The sequence below is a fragment of the Tursiops truncatus genome, chromosome 9 (assembly GCF_011762595.2).
Source record: "Tursiops truncatus isolate mTurTru1 chromosome 9, mTurTru1.mat.Y, whole genome shotgun sequence".
In the NCBI taxonomy this organism is placed as follows: Eukaryota; Metazoa; Chordata; class Mammalia; order Artiodactyla; family Delphinidae; genus Tursiops; species Tursiops truncatus.
The window spans coordinates 47,690,601-47,712,365 of NC_047042.1; the positions used below are offsets into that span (position 1 = coordinate 47,690,601).

The 21,765-nt window shown below is 35.4% G+C and overlaps 1 long non-coding RNA gene across 1 annotated transcript in view; it reads left to right on the forward strand.

Annotated features, from left to right (window-relative positions):
• The window catches only part of LOC141279467 (uncharacterized), a 60,208-nt gene that overhangs the window by 18,206 nt on the left and 20,237 nt on the right, over window positions 1-21,765 (forward strand). The gene's annotated exons all lie outside the window — the stretch shown is intronic.

Genomic DNA, 21,765 nt, shown 5'->3' on the forward strand with positions numbered 1-21,765 from the left:
GGGCTCTAGAGTGCAGGCTCAGTAGTTGTGCCACGCGGGCTCAGTAGTTGTGGCTTGCAGGCTGTAGAGTGCAGGCTCAGTAGTTGTGGCGCACGGGCTTAGTTGCTCCGCAGCATGTGGGATCTTCCTGGGCCAGAGCTCGAACCCGTGTCCCCTGCATTGGCAGGCAGATTCTTAACCACTGCGCCACCAGGGAAGCCCCCAATGTAGTTCTTAAGACAGTGAAGATGAAAGACTTTGTGTGGGCTTCAGTCTAGGAGAAGACCACTTCAGCTCCATGGTTTTGCACTGATTCTACCTTTAGGACTCTGTGATGTAATGGATTAGTCTCTGTGTAACTTACTCGGCTGGGCTGGACTGGGCCTTCTTAACTTCATCTATTCCTAACTTGGCTTTATACCAACAGTGCAGCCACCAGCCAGCACCTCACAAGTTCTTCATAGAATAATCAGGAGAAATTGGTCTTACACAATTGTTTCATTTCTATTCTTAGTTATTGTGATTCATATGGTTTGAAAGCTGAGTGCTGGAAGCAAATCTGAAAGTCTATTTGTCTATTTTTGAATTTGTTTATGGGTTTTATATAAAACAATTTTTGAAATGTAAAGGTAAGCGCAACTGTAGGTGTTATTGGATACATTTTAGTCACGCTAATAAAAGCATGTGTACTAACACATTATGCAAATTAACAAATTTATTTAGCACAATAATTCTGAAGCACTGAGGCATTTTTTTAAAAGCACAGCCCTTGCTAACAAAGCCTCAGAAGTCATGTAGCATCTTTCCTGGCACATTGTATTCATGGACAAAGGCTCCCCAGGGTCAAGTGGAGGAATCATAGCCTCTTCTTCATGGGAGAAGTCAAAGAATTAGTTTGTGTCAAAGAATTTTTGTAAATGTTTAAAAATCACCGTAATTACTGACTCTATCCAAAATCGAGGTATGATTTTGGTAAATTGCATTATTTGTCCAATTCTTCACCTATCCCTTTAATAACAACCCGTCTCAGCTTGGGCTGCTGTAACAAAATACTAAAGACTGTGGTTTAAACAACAGACATTTATTTCTCACAGTTCTGGAGGCTGGGAAGTCCAAGGTGCTCGCAGATTCGGTTCTTGTGAAGGCTCTCTTCCCGGCAGGAAGGAGGCTGCCTTTTTGCTGTGGTGGAGAGATGAAGCTTTGATGTCTCTTCCTCTTCTTATAAGGGCACAAATTCCATCATGGGATCTCCACCCTCATGATCATATCTAAATCTAGTTCCCTCCCTAATCCCCACATCCTCATCCCCATGCCATTACATTGAGAGTTAGGGCTTCAACATAGGAATTTGGGGGTTGTGGGCACATCCAGTCCATAACACAACCTTTCCAAGTGACTTTGCAGTCCCTTCTTCTTCTCCATAGGAGAAGTACTTTTTCCTGCCCTTTGACTTTGGCCATGAACATGAGGACTTGCTTTGGCTAAAGGTACATTAGCAGAAGTAACATAAGCAGAATTAGAAATCCTCTTGAGTCATGAAACTGCCTTTACCACTAGTATTAGGAGAACATTCTCCATCTGTTAGGGTCCAAACAGGAGGATAGAGATGTGTAGAGAAGATCCATCCCAGTTGCTACAACATAAAGTACCCTAGCCAGTCTGAAGAATTATAGGGAGAAGAAGAGCTGCCCAGGCAAGCTCCTCCCAGGCCAGCTAAACCCCAGCAAATCTACAAATAAGTAAATATTTTAAGCCACGTAGTTTTGGAGTGGTTTGTTATATAGCACCAGTCAACCAAGACAGTCATATTATTCAAGCATATCTTGTGTTCCACAGCGGAATTACAAAATATTTTTATATGTGTCCTTTACATTTCCTTTCAAGTGTAGTCCTGAGTGTTTTTGCTTATGTGTTGTTACTTTGAATGGAATATTCACCATTACATTTTATTTTATTTATTTTTTATAAATTTGTTTAGTTTTGGCTGCGTTGGGTCTTCGTTGCTGTGTGTGGGCTTTCTCTAGTTGCTGTGAGCAGGGGCTACTCTTCATTGTGGCGCACGGGCTTCTCATTGCAGTGGCTTCTCTTGCTGCGGAGCGTGGGCTCTAGGTGCGAGGGCTTCAGTAGTTGTGGCACACGGGCTCAGTAGTTGTGGCTCGTGGGCTCTAGAGCACAGGCTCAGTAGTTGAGGCGCACGGGCTTAGTTGCTCTGCGGCATGTGGGATCTTCCCTGACCAGGGCTCGAACCCGTGTCCCCTGCATTGGCAGGCAGATTCTTAACCACTGCACCACCAGGGAAGCCCAGCAGGTGGATTCTTAACCACTGTGCCATTGGGGAGGCCCCACCATTACATTTTAAAACTGTAAATAACAAAGCAATTAAGATTTAAATATTAATTTTGTGTCCAACTACCTTACTGAATTGTCTTATAATTACTAATACCTTTTCAACATTGATGAAAAAAACTGCATTCTATTTTGTATAGAATCTAGTATAATCATCTGTACTAGATGATTATATATAAATATATGTTTCACTGTATTCAAATCTAACACCACATTTTTTCGTTCACAATGTCTTACCTGTAAGTTTGTTATTTCAAGTCAACTTTTATGTAACTGTACTATATTCTCAATAAACTCTATGTAGGCATAATTTATATGCAACAAAATACACAAATTTTAAGTGTACAGTTTAATGAGTTTTGACAAATGTATACAACTGGGTAAACACCTCTATAATCAAGATGCAGAATGTTTCAATTACTCTAAAAATTGAATGTTTCAATTACTCTATACATTATACTCTATACATTTTGACAAATGTATACAACTGGGTAAACACCTCTATAATCAAGATGCAGAATGTTTCAATTACTCTAAAAGGATCCTTTGAGCTCTTTGAAGTCAAACTCTATCCTGAACCCCAAAGCATCCACTGATCTATTTTTTTGTCACTATAGATTAATTCTGTCTCTTCTAGAAATTAGTTAAATTGGAATCATACAGTATGTGGTCTTTGGTATCAGGTTTCTTTTGTTCAACATAATATTTCTGCAATTCATCCATGTTGTTGCATATATTGGTAGAACTGGTATTATTATTTTTTTAACTGCCAAGTAGTATTCCAGTGTATGATTATATCACAGTTTACTCATTTACTAGTCAGTGGACATTTGGGATGTTTCCAGATTTGGGCTTGTATTATAATTATTTATGTATTTTTTACAAGTATTATTCTTATATATGTCTTTTTTTGGACATGTGTATTCTTTTAGCTACATACCTAACAATAAAACTGCTGGGTCATGGGGTAGGTGTATTTTTAATATTACTAGAAGTTGCCAAACACATTTACAAAATGGGTATACTATTATACACCCCCACCAGCAGTATATGAGTGTTCCGGTTGCTCCACATACTTGTCAACGTTTGGTAATATTAGTGCTTTCAACTTTAGCCTTTCTAATGGATATGTAGTAGTATCAAATTGTGGATTTAATTTACATGACTAAGGATGTTGAACATCTTTTCATGTACTTAATGGCCATCAGATATCTTTTGTGAAATATCTACTTAAATCTTTAGCTTATTTTTTAAATTGGGTTATTTGTATTTTTAATCAATTAGCAGAAGTTATTTATATATTCTGTGTCACATATATGTGTTATAAATATTTTCTTGTCTGTGCCTTTCCTTTTTTCATGTACTTAAGAACAGTTTGGGGAGACACTTCTTCGTAGGTTTCTCATGTTTCTTCATTTATTGTGAGCAAGTTACTACCTGAACCTTTTTCTGGACTATCTTTAATGGGTGTTTGTACAGCAAGTAGCTTTGGAAGAAAGAGATGATATCTCCTTCCAGAGCAAAAGGCAGGCATGTCAACTGTCCAGTACAATAAACATAATGTCTCCTCCTGGAGCAAAGGGCAGCCACTGCATACTGCACATCATAAAAGATTAGAGTTCCCTCCTCTATAATGCAACTAACTGCATGTTCAAACATCCATCTGGGCCCATCTGCCTCACCCCTGTGAGATCTGAGGACAAAGAAAATTGGTGGAAATATGCTAATAGTCATGCTACTTGCTGTGCCATGAGTAATAAAGCTTTGACCCAGGAGTCTTGGATGACAGCATCTATGAAACTATGGCAGGCTAAAACATTAGTCTGCAAGTTTGGGTAAAATGTCAGATCCTTCACAGTTACTGGCAGGCAGACATACAGATATCAGTAATCTGAGTTATCTTTCTTTAGTTATTGTTCAGTTCAGCTAGCATTTTAACAATTTTATTACCCTTCAGAGAACATCTTTCTGTTTTATTAATTTTCTCTGTTTTCTGTTTTTTATTTTACTGATTTCTGCTCTTACTATTATCATTTTTAACCTACATTAGGTTTAATATTGCTCCTTTTTTTAAAAAATAGCTTCTTAATGGAGAATCCTGGATAATAGATTTTAGACTTTTCTTTTTTTCCTCATGTAAGGATTTAAAGCTATAAATTTTCCTCTAAATAATTTCTTTAGTTGCATCCCACAAATTTTATTATGTTCTCTTTTCATTTTCCTTAGTTCACATTTTCTAATTTCCATTGTGATTTTTTTGGACCCGTGTTTATTTCATCAATGTTTTCTAGTTTTCAGAATATAAATCTTTCACTGCCTTAGGTTTATTCCTAAGTATTTTATTTTTTGGTGCTATTGTAAATGATATTGTTTTCCTAATTTCATTTTCAGATAGTTCATTGTTAGTGTATAGAAACACAACTGATTTTTGTAATGTTGATTTTTGTATTCTGCAACATTATTGAATTTATTCGTTCTAACAGTGTTTTGATGAAGCCTTTGGATTTTCTACATATAAGATCATGTTGTCTGCAAACAAGGACAATTTTATTTCTGCCTTTCCAATTTTGATACCTTTCCTTCCTTCCTTCCTTCTTTCCTTCCCTCCTTCCTTCCTTCCTCTCTTTCTTTCTCTCTTTCTTGCTTTCTCTCTCTTTCTCTTTCTTTCTCCTTCCTTCCTCCCTCCCTCCTTCTTTCTCTTTCTCTTTCTTTCTTTCTTTCTTTCTTTCTTTCCTTTTTTCCTTCTTTCTTTTTTTCTTTCCTTCTTTCTTCCTTCCTTCCTAATTGCACGGACTAGGACTTCTGGTACCATGTTGAATAAAAGTAGCAAGACTGGGTATCCTTGCCTTCTTCCTGATATTAGAGGAAAAGCTTTAAATTTTTCACCATTGATTAAAATGTCAGCTGTGGGTTTTTCACATGTGCTTTTCTTTTGTTGATGTACTTCCCAAGTTTGTTGCGAGTTTTTATCATGAAAGGGCACAGGATTTTGTCAAATGCTTTTTCTGCATTTATTGAGATGGACATGTGATTTTACACTTTATTTTGTTCATGTAGCGTATCACATTAATTGATTTTCATAAGTAGAATCATCCTTGCATCCCAGGGCTAAGCCTGCTTGATCATAGTGTATGGTGCTCTTAATGTGCTGTTAAATTTGGTTTGCTAGTATTTTGTTGAGGATTTTGGCATCTATATCCCTCAGGGGTTTTAACCTGTAGTTTTCTTTTCTTGCAGTATCTTTTTCTGGCTTTGGCATCAGGGTAATGCTAGCCTCAAACAATGAGTATGGAAGTGTTCCCTCTCCTTTAATTTTTCAGAAGAGTTTGATAAGGATTGGTGTTAATTCTTTACATATTTGGTAGAATTCACCAGTGAAGCCATCTAGTGTCAAACTTTTCTTTGTTGGGAGGTTTTTAATTATTGATTCCATTTCCACAGTACTTATAGTCTCTTCAGACTATTTTTTCATGATTCAATCTTGGTAGGTTGTATATTTCTAGGAAGTATCCATTTCTTCCAAGTTGTCCTGTTTGTTGGTATATCATTGGTCATACTAATCTCATGATTCTTTTTACTTCTGTGGCATCAGTTGTAATGTCTCTTCTTTCATTTCTGATTAAGTTTGCATAAGCTTCCTTTTAGTTCACATATTTGGTTTCTTTTTAAAATGATACTTCATTTGTTTGTAACTTCAATGAATTTTTGTTGAAACCATTGTATTTTATACATTGATGATGCAGATAAGAAAAGAATCAGATGAGATCTCTCCCTTTATGGATCTTGGAATTTATTGGTATGGTTATGCTAATGCTTATGTCTTCTGGAATAATATGAACCTATGTCAATGTTAAATATTTTTTAAATTTCTTTTTCAGTGCTAAATTAAATTCTCTTTATTTTCCTTGTTCAAATCCAAACTCATAAAGCCCAGATAAATTTCCTCTCCTTCCGTATTGCTTTCCTTCTCTGTCCAATGGGTATCTCCCTTCTTCTCAGATATTATATTATTATCTGTACCAATGTGCAGGCTTTATATCACACACTCTCAATTTAATTAATCAAAGTACTATCATAGCGTATTTATTCTGTATTATATTGTCATTTTGGAATATATTTATTTTTCACGCTAGAATATTTTCTTTAGACCTATCAAAGATAAAGCCAAACATTAGTTAAAGTTAGTAAAAACAGAGTCTATTCAGTAATTACTAACAGTAGGCAAAGAGCTGAGCTCCATTCCAATTTGTGCAGAGGTGACTGAGTATTTTAAAGGGATAATGAGGGATTAGGGAAGGGGAGTGCTCAAGCAGTGTCAAGGGAGTGGAAAATTAAGAAAAGTGGGTAAGGGGCTTCCCTGGTGGCGCAGTGGTTGAGAGTCCGCCTGCCGATGCAGGGGACACGGGTTCGTGCCCCGGTCCAGGAAGATCCCACATGCCGCGGAGCGGCTGGGCCCGTGAGCCATGGCCGCTGAGCCTGCGCGTCCGGAGCCTGTGCTCCACAACGGGAGAGGCCACAACAGTGAGAGGCCCGCGTACCACAAAAAAAAAAAAAAAAGAAAAAAAAGAAAAGTGGGTAAGAGGGTCAGTTAGTATACATGCAATTAGGCCAGCTGTATCTCCTGGCTAGCAATGATTGAAGTTAGGATTATATCCTCCCACAGAGATTGGGAGACAGAGGTCCTATCCTTTATAAAGTTTACATTTTGAAGGAATGGCTTTCAGTCCTTGAGAAGGACACTCCATGGTGATAGGAGCTATACACGCATATATCTCAAAGAGATGGATGAAGGATTTATGATTGCAAACTTTCTTTTTTTGTTTTGTTTTTTTTAGTAAATGTTCTAAGAAGGGGAGGTAGCAGGGGCCTAATGTTGGGTGTTGGCTGGAACAAACATTGAATTCTTTTGATAGCCTTGAACTTTTTTATGTAGGAACTCAAAAGGAGGGCTGGGTAGTCCCAGGGAAGTGGCCTTGGGCTGCCAAAAGCCATGATTGGTTTGGTAAAGTCTCTTAGTGCAGAGGTTTGAAGGATTCATTAGTGGTGAGGGTTCTTTTGCAGTTCTTAGCTCCCATCTTTGTATTTCTTACACAGTCTTCATGGCACATAGTAGGTTCTTAAAGTGTGGGACAAATTAGTTTAAATACTAGTAGTCCTTTTAGATAATATTTATTTTGATAAATGCATAATATTTTAAATTTAACTTTAGAGGAAAGTTATGGTTATATGACATTGCATAGATCACAAAGAATAGTGTTGAAAACATCCTATTTCCCTAAAAAAATAGTTTCTCAAAATTATTGTAGTTTTAAAAATTTTTTTAATTTTTATTTTACGTTGGAGTATAGTTGATTAACAATGTTGTGTGCAGAGATTCAGTTATACATATATAATACATGTATCTATTATTTTTCAAGTTCTTTTCCCATTTAGGTTATTAAAGAATATTGAGCAGTTCCCTGTGCTATACAGTAGGTCCCTGTTGGCTATCCATTTTAAATATAGCAGTGTGTATGTGTCAATCCCAAACTCCCAATCTCTCCCCCCCCACCCCTTCCCCCCATGGTAACTATCACTTTGTTCTCTGAGTCTGTTTCTCTTTTGTAAATAAGTTCATTTTTATCATTTTTTTTAGATTCTGCATATAAGCGACATCATATGATATTTGTCCTTTAATGATAACAGTCTTTTAGGAATCAGATTCCAATTACTGTTTTCTGTTGGTATTGATTGGCCTGTTCTGCTCATCACCGCATACTCGTGATCCAAAGCAAGGGCTGCCTTATACAGTTGTGCAGTTTATATACTGCGCAAATATGTCTGGATGAAGATGTGAGGGAGACCTTAAATCAAGCTTGTGCTTTACATGCTGTGAGTCCCAGCAGCAGCACTCATATCTTCTAAATCACACAAATATTCATGTGGGCTACTGGCTATCTTGCCAATTACAGTGCCTGGATCACAGGGTTCTAAATGATACCAGATGGACATGTTCTAACTTTTTGTTCTGAAGAGTTGAGGTAAAAGCAGTTTGACGCCAAAACTTTCCATAATTACCTTGATTTTTGCCTTTGCTTTGCAGCAAGAGAAGTTTCATTTGCTAAGGTTCAGGTGTCTGAACACTGGGAGCACAAGTTAGTACATTATAAGAATCTGTTTTATTTAGATTCCACTGAAGATCTTCAGGAGAATGGATTTTTAGCCAGGGGCCTCTCAAATATAATCACTACCTTGGTAACTAGTGTCACAACCAAGAGAAACACAGATTCCTCTCTAGGGAGCTGACTGCCTTTTTGTTAATTTTGGTTTGGGATTGGAATAGATTTATCTGCTTTTATTATCTTTTTCTATACAAGTTTATGCAGAGATACTTTCAAGTAGGGTCATGATTTGTTCTTGAGTAATACCAATTTTCTTTTTTACATTCAGGGGTTATTTTTTAGACTTTGAAAGGTTGTACCTGTTTTTCAACTCAGTAGTTTGCAAGTGTTTCATTCCTTCACATACTGACTTATGCATTCCCATTAATCCATCCCAAATTTTACTCTACCAAGAAAAGCCCCAAAACATAAAAAATTAAAGACCAATTTTGATTTTTTGTAGTGTCACAACTTAGCATTTTATATGCCATAGGAAGTAATTAATTAAAAATCAACGAGAATGGAAAGTGATATATTTGCTTGGATTAAGAAAATTAGTTTTTAAAGATACACCAATGTGTATAAAATTGATGACTAATAAGAACCTGCTGTATAAAAACAAATAAAATAAAATTTAAAAAAATTTTAAAATAAATAAATAATTTACCTTGAAGGGTAACATAAGCTGATCAAATTAATTATGTGCACAGATAGTAAAGCTTTCTGAACAATATGTCTTATATTTAAAAAAAGACAATTAGTTTTTAAAGTTCTTCATGGTAGTATAAGATATTTAATTTTTTTGGAAAAAATATCACGGAAAGGCTAAAAGAGCTGGGATGTATATCAGTATCCTATACTGACCTCAACTTTACTGACATCTGCCTTTTAAACTTTGTGTAATTGACAGAACTGGCTTTTTTCCAGCCTTTGTCTGAAACCAAAATAGATTCCGGTGTCTCCCATTAAGCATCAGAGAAGTAAATTGCTGCCCACTTGTAGGAAGCAAAGATGCTTATTTGTCTGTTTCAAGACTTATCAGAGCACATTCTTCAGTTACCATGGAAACTATCTCTAGCTAAATTTGAGAGGGTCTCTGGGCAGACCTGAAATGAACACTAATAGAAAGAACCATGTTTTAATTCTTTGCTTTTATTTATTTATTTATTTTGCCTTATGTGAAGTGACAAAGTATTTAGTCAGACCACATTGACTTGACTTGGCTATTAATGATTCTGAAGATAATACTTAAGTGAGAAATTTTTTTTGATAGGAAAAGAAGAATTAGAGAGTTGGAAAACAAAAGCTGATAGAATTCATACTGACAAACAAATTTTTAGATTTCAAAGTTGGGCATTTCAGTTATCTAGGTTTTACTATTGATTTCATCAGTCATACTCAAAAGTGAATGCTAGAATAATTCATGCTGGTCTGTATTTATATGTTCTCAGATAATTAAGTGGCAGTCTGTGAGATATTTTTTTAAGTTTTTCATAATCTTTAACATTTAATATAGTTACTTTTTTTGGTCAATATATCAAAAATACTGCAGGATGTCCACGTTTAAGTGATATTTACAGTTTTGTCTTACTTGGCACCATTACAGGTATTGTTACAATAAATTGAACATTTTGCCTGTAACAAAAATTCATAGTTGGATTATAAAGGACATTTTAGCTTTTTAGATCAAGTGTATAAGAAAAACTATTTTCTTTTTTTCCCCCATGGTAGAAATATCTATTTAAATTTTAGATGCTTGTTTATGTTTTCATAAACATAAGAATTTTATTTGGAATTTATTTTTCATGATGGAAAAATTTAGAGAAGACAGTGAATTATGAAACGGAAGAGGAAGAACTTAGGCATTTTCTAGAAGTCAGCCCAGCCCTCTGACTTTCCATTAGAGGAAAAAAATCCCAGGTGATTTCCTAATTACATCATGTCTCAAATGTAGTATGAACACTATTGGAACCTGAGGTTCTTAGTCCCTCATCTAGTGTGGTTAGCCTTTCCACTTGACTTATTTATGTTACCTTTGTATTTGAAGACTATCCAAATGGTAGTGCTATGTATGTCTATTAAAGTAGTTGAAAAACCCAAAAGCTTACTAGATTTCTTGGCTTTTTGGTCACAAGTATAATTTGAAGTACAGTACTTCAGTAAAAGAATAATACACCCTCAAGTTTTCTGAATATTTGTGTTTCAGAAACCCCAGTATGTGTGGCCCTAACTAAATATTTTGAACAGAAAATATGTGGGAAACAATTAGACGTTGACTACATGGTGTTTGTCATGAAACGTATAAATGTGAATGGATGTGGAAACACATTGACCTCTTTACAGGTGGAACCGATCTCTATTTCAAGTGGTACACTAGTTATGATGTTTTCATTTTTTCATGCTAATGCTCTTTATTGGCATGGGTTATCAGAATTTACTATACATGCATACATCCTGTTCCTATGGAGTGAAACCTTGAAAATATTGTTTCCCATGCTGAAATACAGAACAAGGTTTTAATAAACCCTGATTTGAAATAATGTAAAGTCAGAATGTACAGAATATGGATACTATCATCTTTTGGTGACAGCACTGGGTGTAGCGTTAAAAGTCTTGCATTCAAATTCAACCACACCACTTATTGGCTCTTGTAAATTACAGATTTAGTAAGAACCATGACAAGTGACTATAAGCAGGAGAATCAAGGGCTTTTCACTCAGACAGGTTTTTGTACTTCTATGATCATTTATTTGTAAAATGCTGACTGTATTATATAAAGGTCTAACAATTGGGGCCTTTCTCATCATCAATACTGGTTACACTAGCATGAATACTTTGCTGATATTTATTTTGTCCCAGAAGATACATACAGGAGTTTCAAGGATTTTTTTAAAAATTTATTTTTTGGAGTATAGTTGATTTACACTGTAGTATTAATTCCTACTGTACAGCAAAGTGATTCAGTTATACATATACATTCTTTTTCATATTCTTTTCCATTGTGTTTTATCACAGGATATTGAATATAGTTCCCTGTGCTATACAGTAGGACCTTGTTGTTTATCCATTCTATATATAATAGTTTGCCTCTGCTAATCCCAAACTCCCAATCCATCCCTCCCCCACCCCACCTCCCCCTTGTCAACCACAAGTCTGTTCTCTGTGTTTATGAATCTGTTTCTGTTTTGTAGATAAGTTCATTTGTGTCATATTTTAGATTCCACATGTAAGTGATATCATATGGTATTTCTCGTTCTCTTTCTGATTTACTTCACTTAGTATGATAATCTCTAGGAAGGACAACTGTCATTTTGTGGAGCTTTATTCCTAGGCTGACTGAGTAGCCAGATGATGTGTTATTTATTAATTTGTCTACATGATTATTTAATGAAATTTAGCATAGTAGTTATTCCACCCTTGTTTTATGTATTTCGAGTATCTATATAATGTACTTAGATCCTGTGGTGACTCTATTACAAAAGAGACAATTTATAAAATTGACTACTTAATAAATTATGTCTCCCTGGTAGAAAAGATAACAAATTGTTATTATAATGTTCATTGATTATATTGTTTCCCCTCATACAACCCACAGATTGAAATCTATTTTATTCCCTTGAGGATAATATTTAATGAGAGACGATTAAATACGATTGAATATTGATTTCATTAATGAAGTAGCTTTTTTTAAAAAAAAAGTATAAAATGTTTAACAAAAGCATGTTCTGCAACTGATATCTGCTTAAAAGGTCTGAAAGCTTATGGTACATTCAACACGTTCATCTATCACACAGTCAAACTGTTCAACTTTGCAAAAGTTAAGCCATCTATGTCCTGTCACCACTGATAGTAGCTCACAAATTCTGCTTTGAGCCACAGTCATAAATAGATGAGGACATATGTAACAGTAGGGAAGAGGTGAACTATAGTGGTAGTAATGTAGCCCTAAACCAACAAATTTATGCATAAATCTTTCTTTTTCAGTGACCTGTTTTAGAGGGTTGAAAAATGTATGTGGAAGTTCTCACCTGGAAAAGTAAAAGTAAATAATTTGAATCATTTTATTATGGCATGCTTCATACAAATGTAGAATAAACATGTGTCAAAGATGTCTTTTACTTAATAAGGGTGCCAGTAGAATGGTTAAACTGGTTCAAAGGACATTTGAAATATACATGTATGTGTATATATGTATGTGTGTGTATATATACCTATATATATATGTATGTGTATATATATGGGGAGAGAGAGAGAGAAAGATTGATTTATAATAAGTTAGTCAGGAAAAAAGACTTGCTGAAATAAGTTTACTCAGTGAGAGATAAAACTGCTTAGGGCTTCCCTGGTGGCACAGTGGTTGATAGTCCACCTGCTGATGCAGGGGACACGGGTTCATGCCTCGGTCCGGGAAGATCCCACATGCCGAGGAGTGGCTGGGCCCGTGAGCCATGGCCGCTGGGCCTGCGCGTCCGGAGCCTGTTCTCCACAACGGGAGAGGCCACAACAGTGAGAGGCCCGCGTACAGCAAACAAACAAACAAACAACAAAAAAAACCTGCTTAATATCCTCCAGGGCAATAAAACTATAACCTTTTGTATTATCTTTTCTACCAGACAGAAATCATTTGCACCTCTACTGGAAAAAAAAAATCCATACCATTGACATATAATTCACAGAATCTGGGTCTTAATCAAAGGTAACTAGTAAGTCAAACAACGGTTCATTCCCTAGAGAATTAGGTAATCCTTGGGTGGTCCCCTCAGACAATGTTCAGTAGGATATTGAAAGGACATACAGTCATACTTTTGTCCTGTTTCGAATAGGTATAATTTTCTTTAGCGGTACCAGTTTCTTTCCCCAATATCTAAAGGTGTTTTCTGTACTTGTAACACCATCATGCTCTAGTAAAACCCCCCTAGTTTGAACTGAATTCTCCCCCTTAGCATCGCAGAATATGCAGTCTTGCACAAAGGGAAAAACAACTTTCTTTCTGGAATTTTTCTGGGGTTGTGCAGAATTTTAATATCAGGGAAGAGTCTTTGATCTTAATAAATATTCTCCAAAACAGAGGAAAAGGAATTGACTCTACATTTATATAAATATGGCAAATAGGCCCCCACATATATTCCTATGCTATATTGAGAAATCGTGAAAAAAGTGAAGACCTTCATTATTTGAATGTTCTTTCCAATATTTTTAAATATTTTCAATTTATGATGTACTTTGAGTTGTTTTTTTAGATTTTGTTTTGCTTATTTATGTTCTTTTTGCCCTGGCTGCCATTATTTAGTCATTGTTGGAATAACCTGTGCAATCCTATACTTGAAGTTTCTCATTTCAGGGTCACTTTCAGCCCTCAAAATCCACAATTTTCACATATTGCACTGTATTTTGTTTATCTCACAAGGCACATTTTCCTTTTCAGAGCAAAAGTAATATACGTGAGATCCGTATTTTAAATGCAAGATTTATTTGAACCTACAACAGGAAGAACAAATGTCCTTCACTCAATAAAATTGAAAACCCAACTCTAACTCCACAATGTATTGTTTCTGAAAGGAATTTTTATTAAAAGAATATTGCAGTAAGAGTTTACAGAATAGCATATTGAAGAGCATATAGGGAAGTTTTCGCCTGAGGGAGTGAGAGTAAATAACTTTGAATCACTTTATCAAAAGAATACGGTTAACATTGCAAACCAAGGAAAGAATAATAAATAATAACTCAATACAATTGACCTTTAGGCTGCTAAGAGTTTATATATACAATCCCAAACAAAGTGGACTTATTATACTTCAACATATACTTTAAAAAATATAAACATTATTTTTTAAGAACAGTTATAGATTTACAGAAAAAGTGAGGTGATAATACAGAGCTCCATTACACCTCACACTCAGTTCCCCTTATTGACATATCAGTATGATACATTTGTCACAATTAACGAACTAATATTGATACATTATTATTGTTTAAAGTCTATATATTATTCAGATTTCCTTAGTTTTAACCTGATGTCCTTGCTGCAGGATTTCATCCAGGATACCATGTTACTTTTAGTCATCATGTCTCCTTATATTCCTCTTGCCTGTGATAGTTTCTCAGACTCCTCATTTTTGATGGCCTTGACAGTTTTGGGGAGTACTTGTAGAAGTCTCTTCTATTGGGATTTGTCTGATATTTTTCTCATTGTTAGACTCGGGTTACAGATTTTTGGAAGGAAGACAGAGGTAGACTGCCATTTCCATCACTTTCCATCTCCCTTCCATCAACATGACTTATTATTGTTCATACTAACCTTGATCAACTGGTTGAGGTAGTGTTTGCCAGGTTCCTCCACTGTAAACTTACTTTTCCCCCTTCTTTCCATATTGTGTACTTTGGAAGCAAGTTACTGTGCACAGTCCACATTAAAGGAGTGGGGTTATGCCCCTATTTCTTGACAGAGTACCTACACAAATTATTTGGAACTCTCTGCACAAGAAATTTGTCGCTTCTGTTCTTTATTTATTCAATCATTTTGTTCTATAAGTATAGACTGATAGATATTTATTTTATACTTTGTGTTATAATTTAATACTGCTTTTTTGTTGTTGTTGTAGTTAGTTTTTTTTTTTTTTTCTGGTTACCCAAACTGTTGCAGCTTTGATCACTGGGAAATCTTCCAGTTTGCTTGCATCTCCGTTTGACATGTCCCCATCATATGGGTTTTTTTTGTTTTTGTTTTTGCACTTTCACTCTTCAAGCACTATAAGATGCTCCAGGGTAATCTTATTTCCTGCCCCTGCACTACAATTGGCCATTTCTCTACGGAGCCCTGGTTTCTTCTTGGAGAATGGTATTAGAAACCAAGATCTAGGTGTTAAGTATGCTCATTGCTACTGGGGTGTCACTGCTTCAAGCCCTCTCAACTGATAGAGCAAGCAAGGAAATATATATGTGTCTACTAACCACTGAGTAAACAAATATACATATACATGTATGTATGTATACATATATATACATATGTATGTATACATATACATATATACATATATATGTGTTTATATATATGTATATATGTATCTATATATATGTAACCATCTGTATTTATTTTAATTTTTTAACATCTTTATTGGAGTATAATTGCTTTACAATGGTGTGTTAGTTTCTGCTTTATAACAAAGTGAATCAGCTATACATATACATATATCCTTACATCTCTTTCCTCTTGCATCTCCCTCCCTCCCACCCTCCCTATCCCACCCCTCTAGGTGGTCACATAGCACCGAGCTGATCTCCCTGTGCTATGCGGCTGCTTCCCACTAGCTATCGGTTTTACCTTTGGTAGTGTATATACGTCATGCCACTTTCACATCAACCCAGCCTACCCTTCCTGCACCCCGTGTCCTCAAGTCCATTCTCTAGCAAGTCTGCATCTTTATTCCCGTCCTGCCCCTAGGTTCTTCATAACCATTTTTTTTTTTTAGATTCCATATATATGTGTTAGCATACGGTATTTGTTTTTCTCTTTCTGACCTACTTCACTCTGTATGACAGACTCTAGGTCCATCCACCTCACTACAAATAACTCAATTTCATTTCTTTTTATGGCTGAGTAATATTCCACTGTATATATGTACGACATCTTCTTTATCCATTCATCTGTCGATGGACACTTAGGTTGCTTCCGTGTCCTGGCTATTGTAAATAGAGCTGCAATGAACATTGTGGTACATGACTCTTTTTGAATTATGATTTTCTCAGGGTATATGCCCAGTAGTGGGATTGCTGGGTCGTATGGTAGTTCTATTTTTAGTTTTTTAAGGAACTTCCATACTGTTCTCCATAGTGGCTGTATCAAGTTACATTCCCACCAACAGTGCAAGAGGGTTCCCTTTTCCCCACAACCTCTCCAGCGTTTATTGTTTGTAGATTTTTTCATGATGGCAATTATGACTGGTGGGAGGTGATATCTCATTGTAGTTTTGATTTGCATTTCTCTAATGATTGATGATGTTGAGCATTCTTTCATGTGTTTGTTGGCAATCTGTATATCTTCTTTGGAGAAATGTCTATTTAGGTCTTCTGCCCGTTTTTGGATTGGGTTGTTTGTTTTTTTGATATTGAGCTGCATGAGCTGCTTGTAAATTTTGGAGATTAATTCTTTGTCAGTTGCTTCATTTGCAAATACTTTCTCCCATTCTGAGGGTTGTCTTTTGGTCTTGTTTATGGTTTCCTTTGCTGTGCAAAAGCTTTGAAGTTTCATTAGGTCCCATTTGTTTATTTTTGTTTTTATCTCCATTTCTCTAGGAGGTGGGTCAGAAAGGATCTTGCTGTGATTTATGTCATAGAGTGTTTTGCCTATGTTTTCCTCTAAGAGTTTTATAGTGTCTGGCCTTACATTTAGGTCTTTAATGCATTTGGAGTTTATTTTTGTGCATGGTGTCAGGGAGTGTTCTAATTTCATTCTTTTACACATAGCTGTCCAGTTTTCCCAGCACCACTTACTGAAGAGGCTGTCTTTTCTCCATTGTATATTCTTGCCTCCTTTATCTAAGATAAGGTGACCATATGTGCGTGGATTTATCTCTGGGCTTTCTATCCTGTTCCATTGATCTATATTTCTATTTTTATGCCAGTACCACATTGTCTTGATTACCATAGCCTTGTAGTATAGTCTGAAGTCAGGGAGCCTGATTCCTCCAGCTCTGTTTTTCTTTCTCAAGATTGCTTTGGCTATTCAGGGTCTTTTGCGTTTCCATATAAATTGGGAAATTTTTTGTGCTAGTTCTGTGAAAAATCCCATTGGTAGTTTGATAGGGATTGCATTGAATCTGTAGATTGCTTTGGGTAGCATAGTCATTTTCACAAGGTTGGTTCTTCCAATCCAAGAACATGGTATATCTCTCCATCTGTTTGTATCATCTTTAACTTCTTTCCTCAGTGTCTTACAGTTTTTTGCATACAGGTCTTTTGTCTCCTTAGGTAGGTTTATTCCTAGGTATTTTATTCTTTTTGTTGCAGTGGTAAATGGGAATGTTTCCTTAATTTCTCTTTCAGATTTTTCATCATTAGTGTATAAGAATGCAAGAGATTTCTGGGCATTAATTTTGTATCCTGCTACTTTACCAAAATCAGTGATTAGCTTTAGTAGTTTTCTGGTAGCATCTTTAGGATTCTGTGTGTATAGTGTCATGTCATCTGCAAACAGTGACAACTTTACTTCTTGTTTTCTGATTTGGATTCCTTTTATTTCTTTTTCTTTTCTGATTTCTGTGACTAAAACTTCCAAAACTATGTTGAATAATAGTGGTGAGAGTGGACAACCTTGTCATGTTCCTGATCTTACAGGAAATGGTTTCAATTTTTCACCATTGAGAATGATGTTGGCTGTGGGTTTGTCATATATGGCCTTTATTATGTTGAGGTAAGTTCCCTCTATGCCGTATTCTGGAGGGTTTTTATCATAAATGGGTGTTGAATTTTGTCAAAAGCTTTCTCTGCATCTATTGAGATGATCATATGGTTTTTATTCTTCAATTTGTTAATATGGTGTTTCACACTGATTGATTTGTGTATATTGAAGAATCCTTGCATACCTGGGGTAAACCCCGCTTGATTGTGGTGTATGATCCTTTTAATGTGCTGTTGGATTCTGTTTGCTAGTATTTTCTTGAGGATTTTTTGGATTCGGTTTGCTAGTGTTTTCTTGAGGATTTTTGCATCTATGTTCATCAGTGATATGGGCCTGCAGTTTTCCTTTTTTGTGACATCTTTGTCTGGATTTGGTATCAGGGTGATGGTGGCCTCATAGAATGAGTTTGGGAGTGTTCCTCCCTCTGCTGTATTTTGGAAGAGTTTGAGAAGGATAGGTGTTAGCTCTTCTCTAAATGTTTGATAGATTTCTCCTGTGAAGCCATCTGGTCCTGGGCTTTTGTTTGCTGGAAGATTTTTAATCACAGTCTCAATTTCAGTGCTTGTGATTGGTCTGTTTATATTTTCTATTTCTTCCTGGTCCAGTGTCAGAAGGTTGTGCTTTTCTAAGAATTTGTCTATATCTTCCAGGTTGTCCATATTACTGGTATATAGTTGCTTTTAGTAATCTGTCATGATCCTTTGTATTTCTGCAGAGTCAGCTGTTACTTCCCCTTTTTCATTTTTAAATCTATAGATTTGAGTCTTCTCCCTTTTTCTTTCTTGATGAGTTTGGCTAATGGCTTATCAATTTTTTTTATCTTCTCAAAGAACCAGCTTTTACTTTTATTGATCTTTGCTTTTGTTTCCTTCATTTCTTTTTCATTTATTTCTGATCCGATCTTTATGATTTCTTTCCTTCTGCTAACTTTGGGTTCTGTTTGTTCTTCTTTCTCTAGTTCCTTTAGGTGTAAGGTTAGATTGTTTATTTGAGATTTTTCTTGTTTCTTGAGGTAGGATTGTATTGCTATAAACTTCCCTCTTAGAACTCCTTTTGCTGCATCCCATAGGTTTTGGGTCGTCGTGTTTTCATTGTCATTTGTTTCTAGGTAATTTTTGATTTCCTCTTTGATTTCTTCAGTGATCTCTTGGTTATTAAGTAGTGTATTATTTAGCCTTATTGTGTTTGTAATTTTTACAGATTTTTTTCCTGTAATTTATATCTAGCCTCATAGCATTGTGGTCAGAAAATTACTTGATACGATTTCAATTTTCGTAAATTTAGCAAGGCTTGATTTGTGACCCAAGATATGATCTGCCCTGGAGAATGTTCCATGAGCACTTAAGAAGAATGTGTATTTGTATTTATTTTAAACTAAACATGAGTTTATACTGAAATCTCTAATCCATTACCACAACAAATACTTTTTGTGAAGAAGAGGAATTTTCTTTTTCATGTAATGGAGTTACTCAATTCAAACCATCTTTAAGTTACAATTTTGAGTTTGATTTTATTACCCTCTGTTTTACTTTTTAAAAAAATTATTAAAATCAACTCAGTTAAACATGTCTGTCTGATATTATTTGGTTGATTCAAGTTGAATACCTTTTATTCTTCTAGGTATAAAATTTTATTACTTAGCAGTATCTTGGTATCATCATCGAGTTGTGTCTTTCAGTTTGATTACTCAGGGAAAAGAGAAATTCCAAAGAGGTAGCTTGGCCTGATAATAAGTTCATTCACTCATTAAGGCATTTATTAAAAATTTTTTTGGTTAGTGAGAAATGAATATTGGAAAAATCATAGCAAACAAACAAACCAAACCAGATAGTCAGTGGGTTAATAGAAAAATCAGAAATATGCAAAATTAGAATGGGTTATATCAATAATATTTCCTTCACTGGATTTTTACTAGTTTTGAAGATCACTAACAAGTGATTTTGTTCAAGGGATTTAAGTATCAGATGGAAAGTGACATTAGACTTAGGTAAGAGCTTAACTTAGAGATTCAGTGATTTTGTGATAGTCGGTCTTTATATGGCCATCCTAATCCAAAGAAATATATTATGTAGAAAGATCTATATCTTACTATAGTTTGAATAGTTTGAAATCAGGAAGTGTGATGTCTCCAGCTTTGTTCATTTTTCTCAAGTTTACTTTAGCTGTTCATGTCTTTTGTGGTTCTATATAAATTATTGGATTTTTTTCTGTTTATATAAAAAATGTCATTGGAATTTAGATGGGGATTGCATTGAATCTGTGGATCACTTTGGGTAGTATGGACATTTTAATTATATTAATTATCCCAATCCCTGATAATGGAATATCTTTCCATTTATTTGTATCTTCTTCAATTTCTTTCATTCATGTTAAGTTACAGTTTTCAGTGTATAGGTCTTTCACCTTCTTAGTTAAATTTAGTTAAATTAGTTAATAAATTAGTTAAATTTATTCTTAAGCATTTTACTCTTTTTGATGCTATTTTAAATGGTACTTTTTTTTCTTAATTCCTCTTTCTGGTAGTTTGTTGTTAGTGTACAGAAACACAGGTAATTTTTTGTGTAGTGATTTTCTGTTCTGCAACTTTGTTGAATTCATTTTATAATCTAAAGAGTTTTTGGTGAAGTCCTTTAGGGATTTTTTTTTTTTTTTTTTTGTGGTATGTGGGCCTCTTGCTGCTGCGGCCTCTCCCATTGTGGAGCACAGGCTCCAGATGCGCAGGCCCAGCGGCCATGGCCTACGGGCCCAGCCGCTCCGTAGTATGTGGGATCCTCCCGGACCGGGGCACGAACCTGCGTCCCCCTCATTGGCAGGCAGACTCTCAACCACTGCGCCACCAGGAAAGCCCCCTTTAGCGTTCTTATATGTAATACCATGTCATCTGCAAATATAGACAGCTTTACTTCCTTTCCTGTTTTGAAGCCTTTTATTTCTTTTTTTGCCCAACTGCTCTGGCTAGGATGTCTGATACTATGTTGAATAGAAGTGACAAGAGTGGACATTTTTGTCCTCCTCGATCTCAGAGGAAAAGCTTTCAGCTTGTCACCATTGAATATAATGTCAAGTGTGGGTTTGTCATATATGGCCTTTATTATGTTGAGGTACACCCACTTTGAGAGTTTTTATCATGAATGGATGTTGAATTTTGTCAAGTGCTTTTCCTGCATCTGTTGAGGTGATCATATGATTTTTATCCATCATTTTGTTAACGTGGTGTATCACATTGATTTTTTTGTGTATATTGAACCATTCTGGCAACTCTGGAACAAATCTCACTTGATCATGGTGTATGCTGCTTTTAATTTTACTGTTGAATTCAGTTTGCTAATATTTTGTTGAGCATTTTTGCATCTACATTCATTAGGAATATTGGCCTGTAATTTTCTTTTCTTGTAGTGTCCTTGTCTGGCTTTGGTGTCAGGGTAATGCTGGCCTCATAAAATGAGTTTGGAAGTGTTCCCTCTTCTATTTTTCAGAAGAGTTGTGGATTAATTCTTCTTTAAACGTTAGAATTTCCCAGTGGAACTGTCTCATCCAGGATTTTTCTTTGCTGGGAGGTTTTTGATTACTGTTTCAATCTCCTTATTAGTAATTGGTCTGTTCAGATTTTCTATTTATGATTCAGTCTTGGTAGGTTTTATAATTCTAGGAATTTATCCATTTCTTCTAGGTTGTCTAATTTGTTGCTGTATAATTATTCATAGTCGTTTATGATCTTTTGTATGTGCTTTATATCCATTATGTCTCCTCTTTATTTATAATTTTATTCATTTGAATTTTCTCACTTTTTTTCTTGGTAAGTCTAGCTGATGGTTTGTGTGTTTTATTTATGTTTTCAAAAACCCAGCTCTTAGTTTCATTGATTTTTTTTTCTATTTTTTTTTAGTTCCTATTTCATTTATT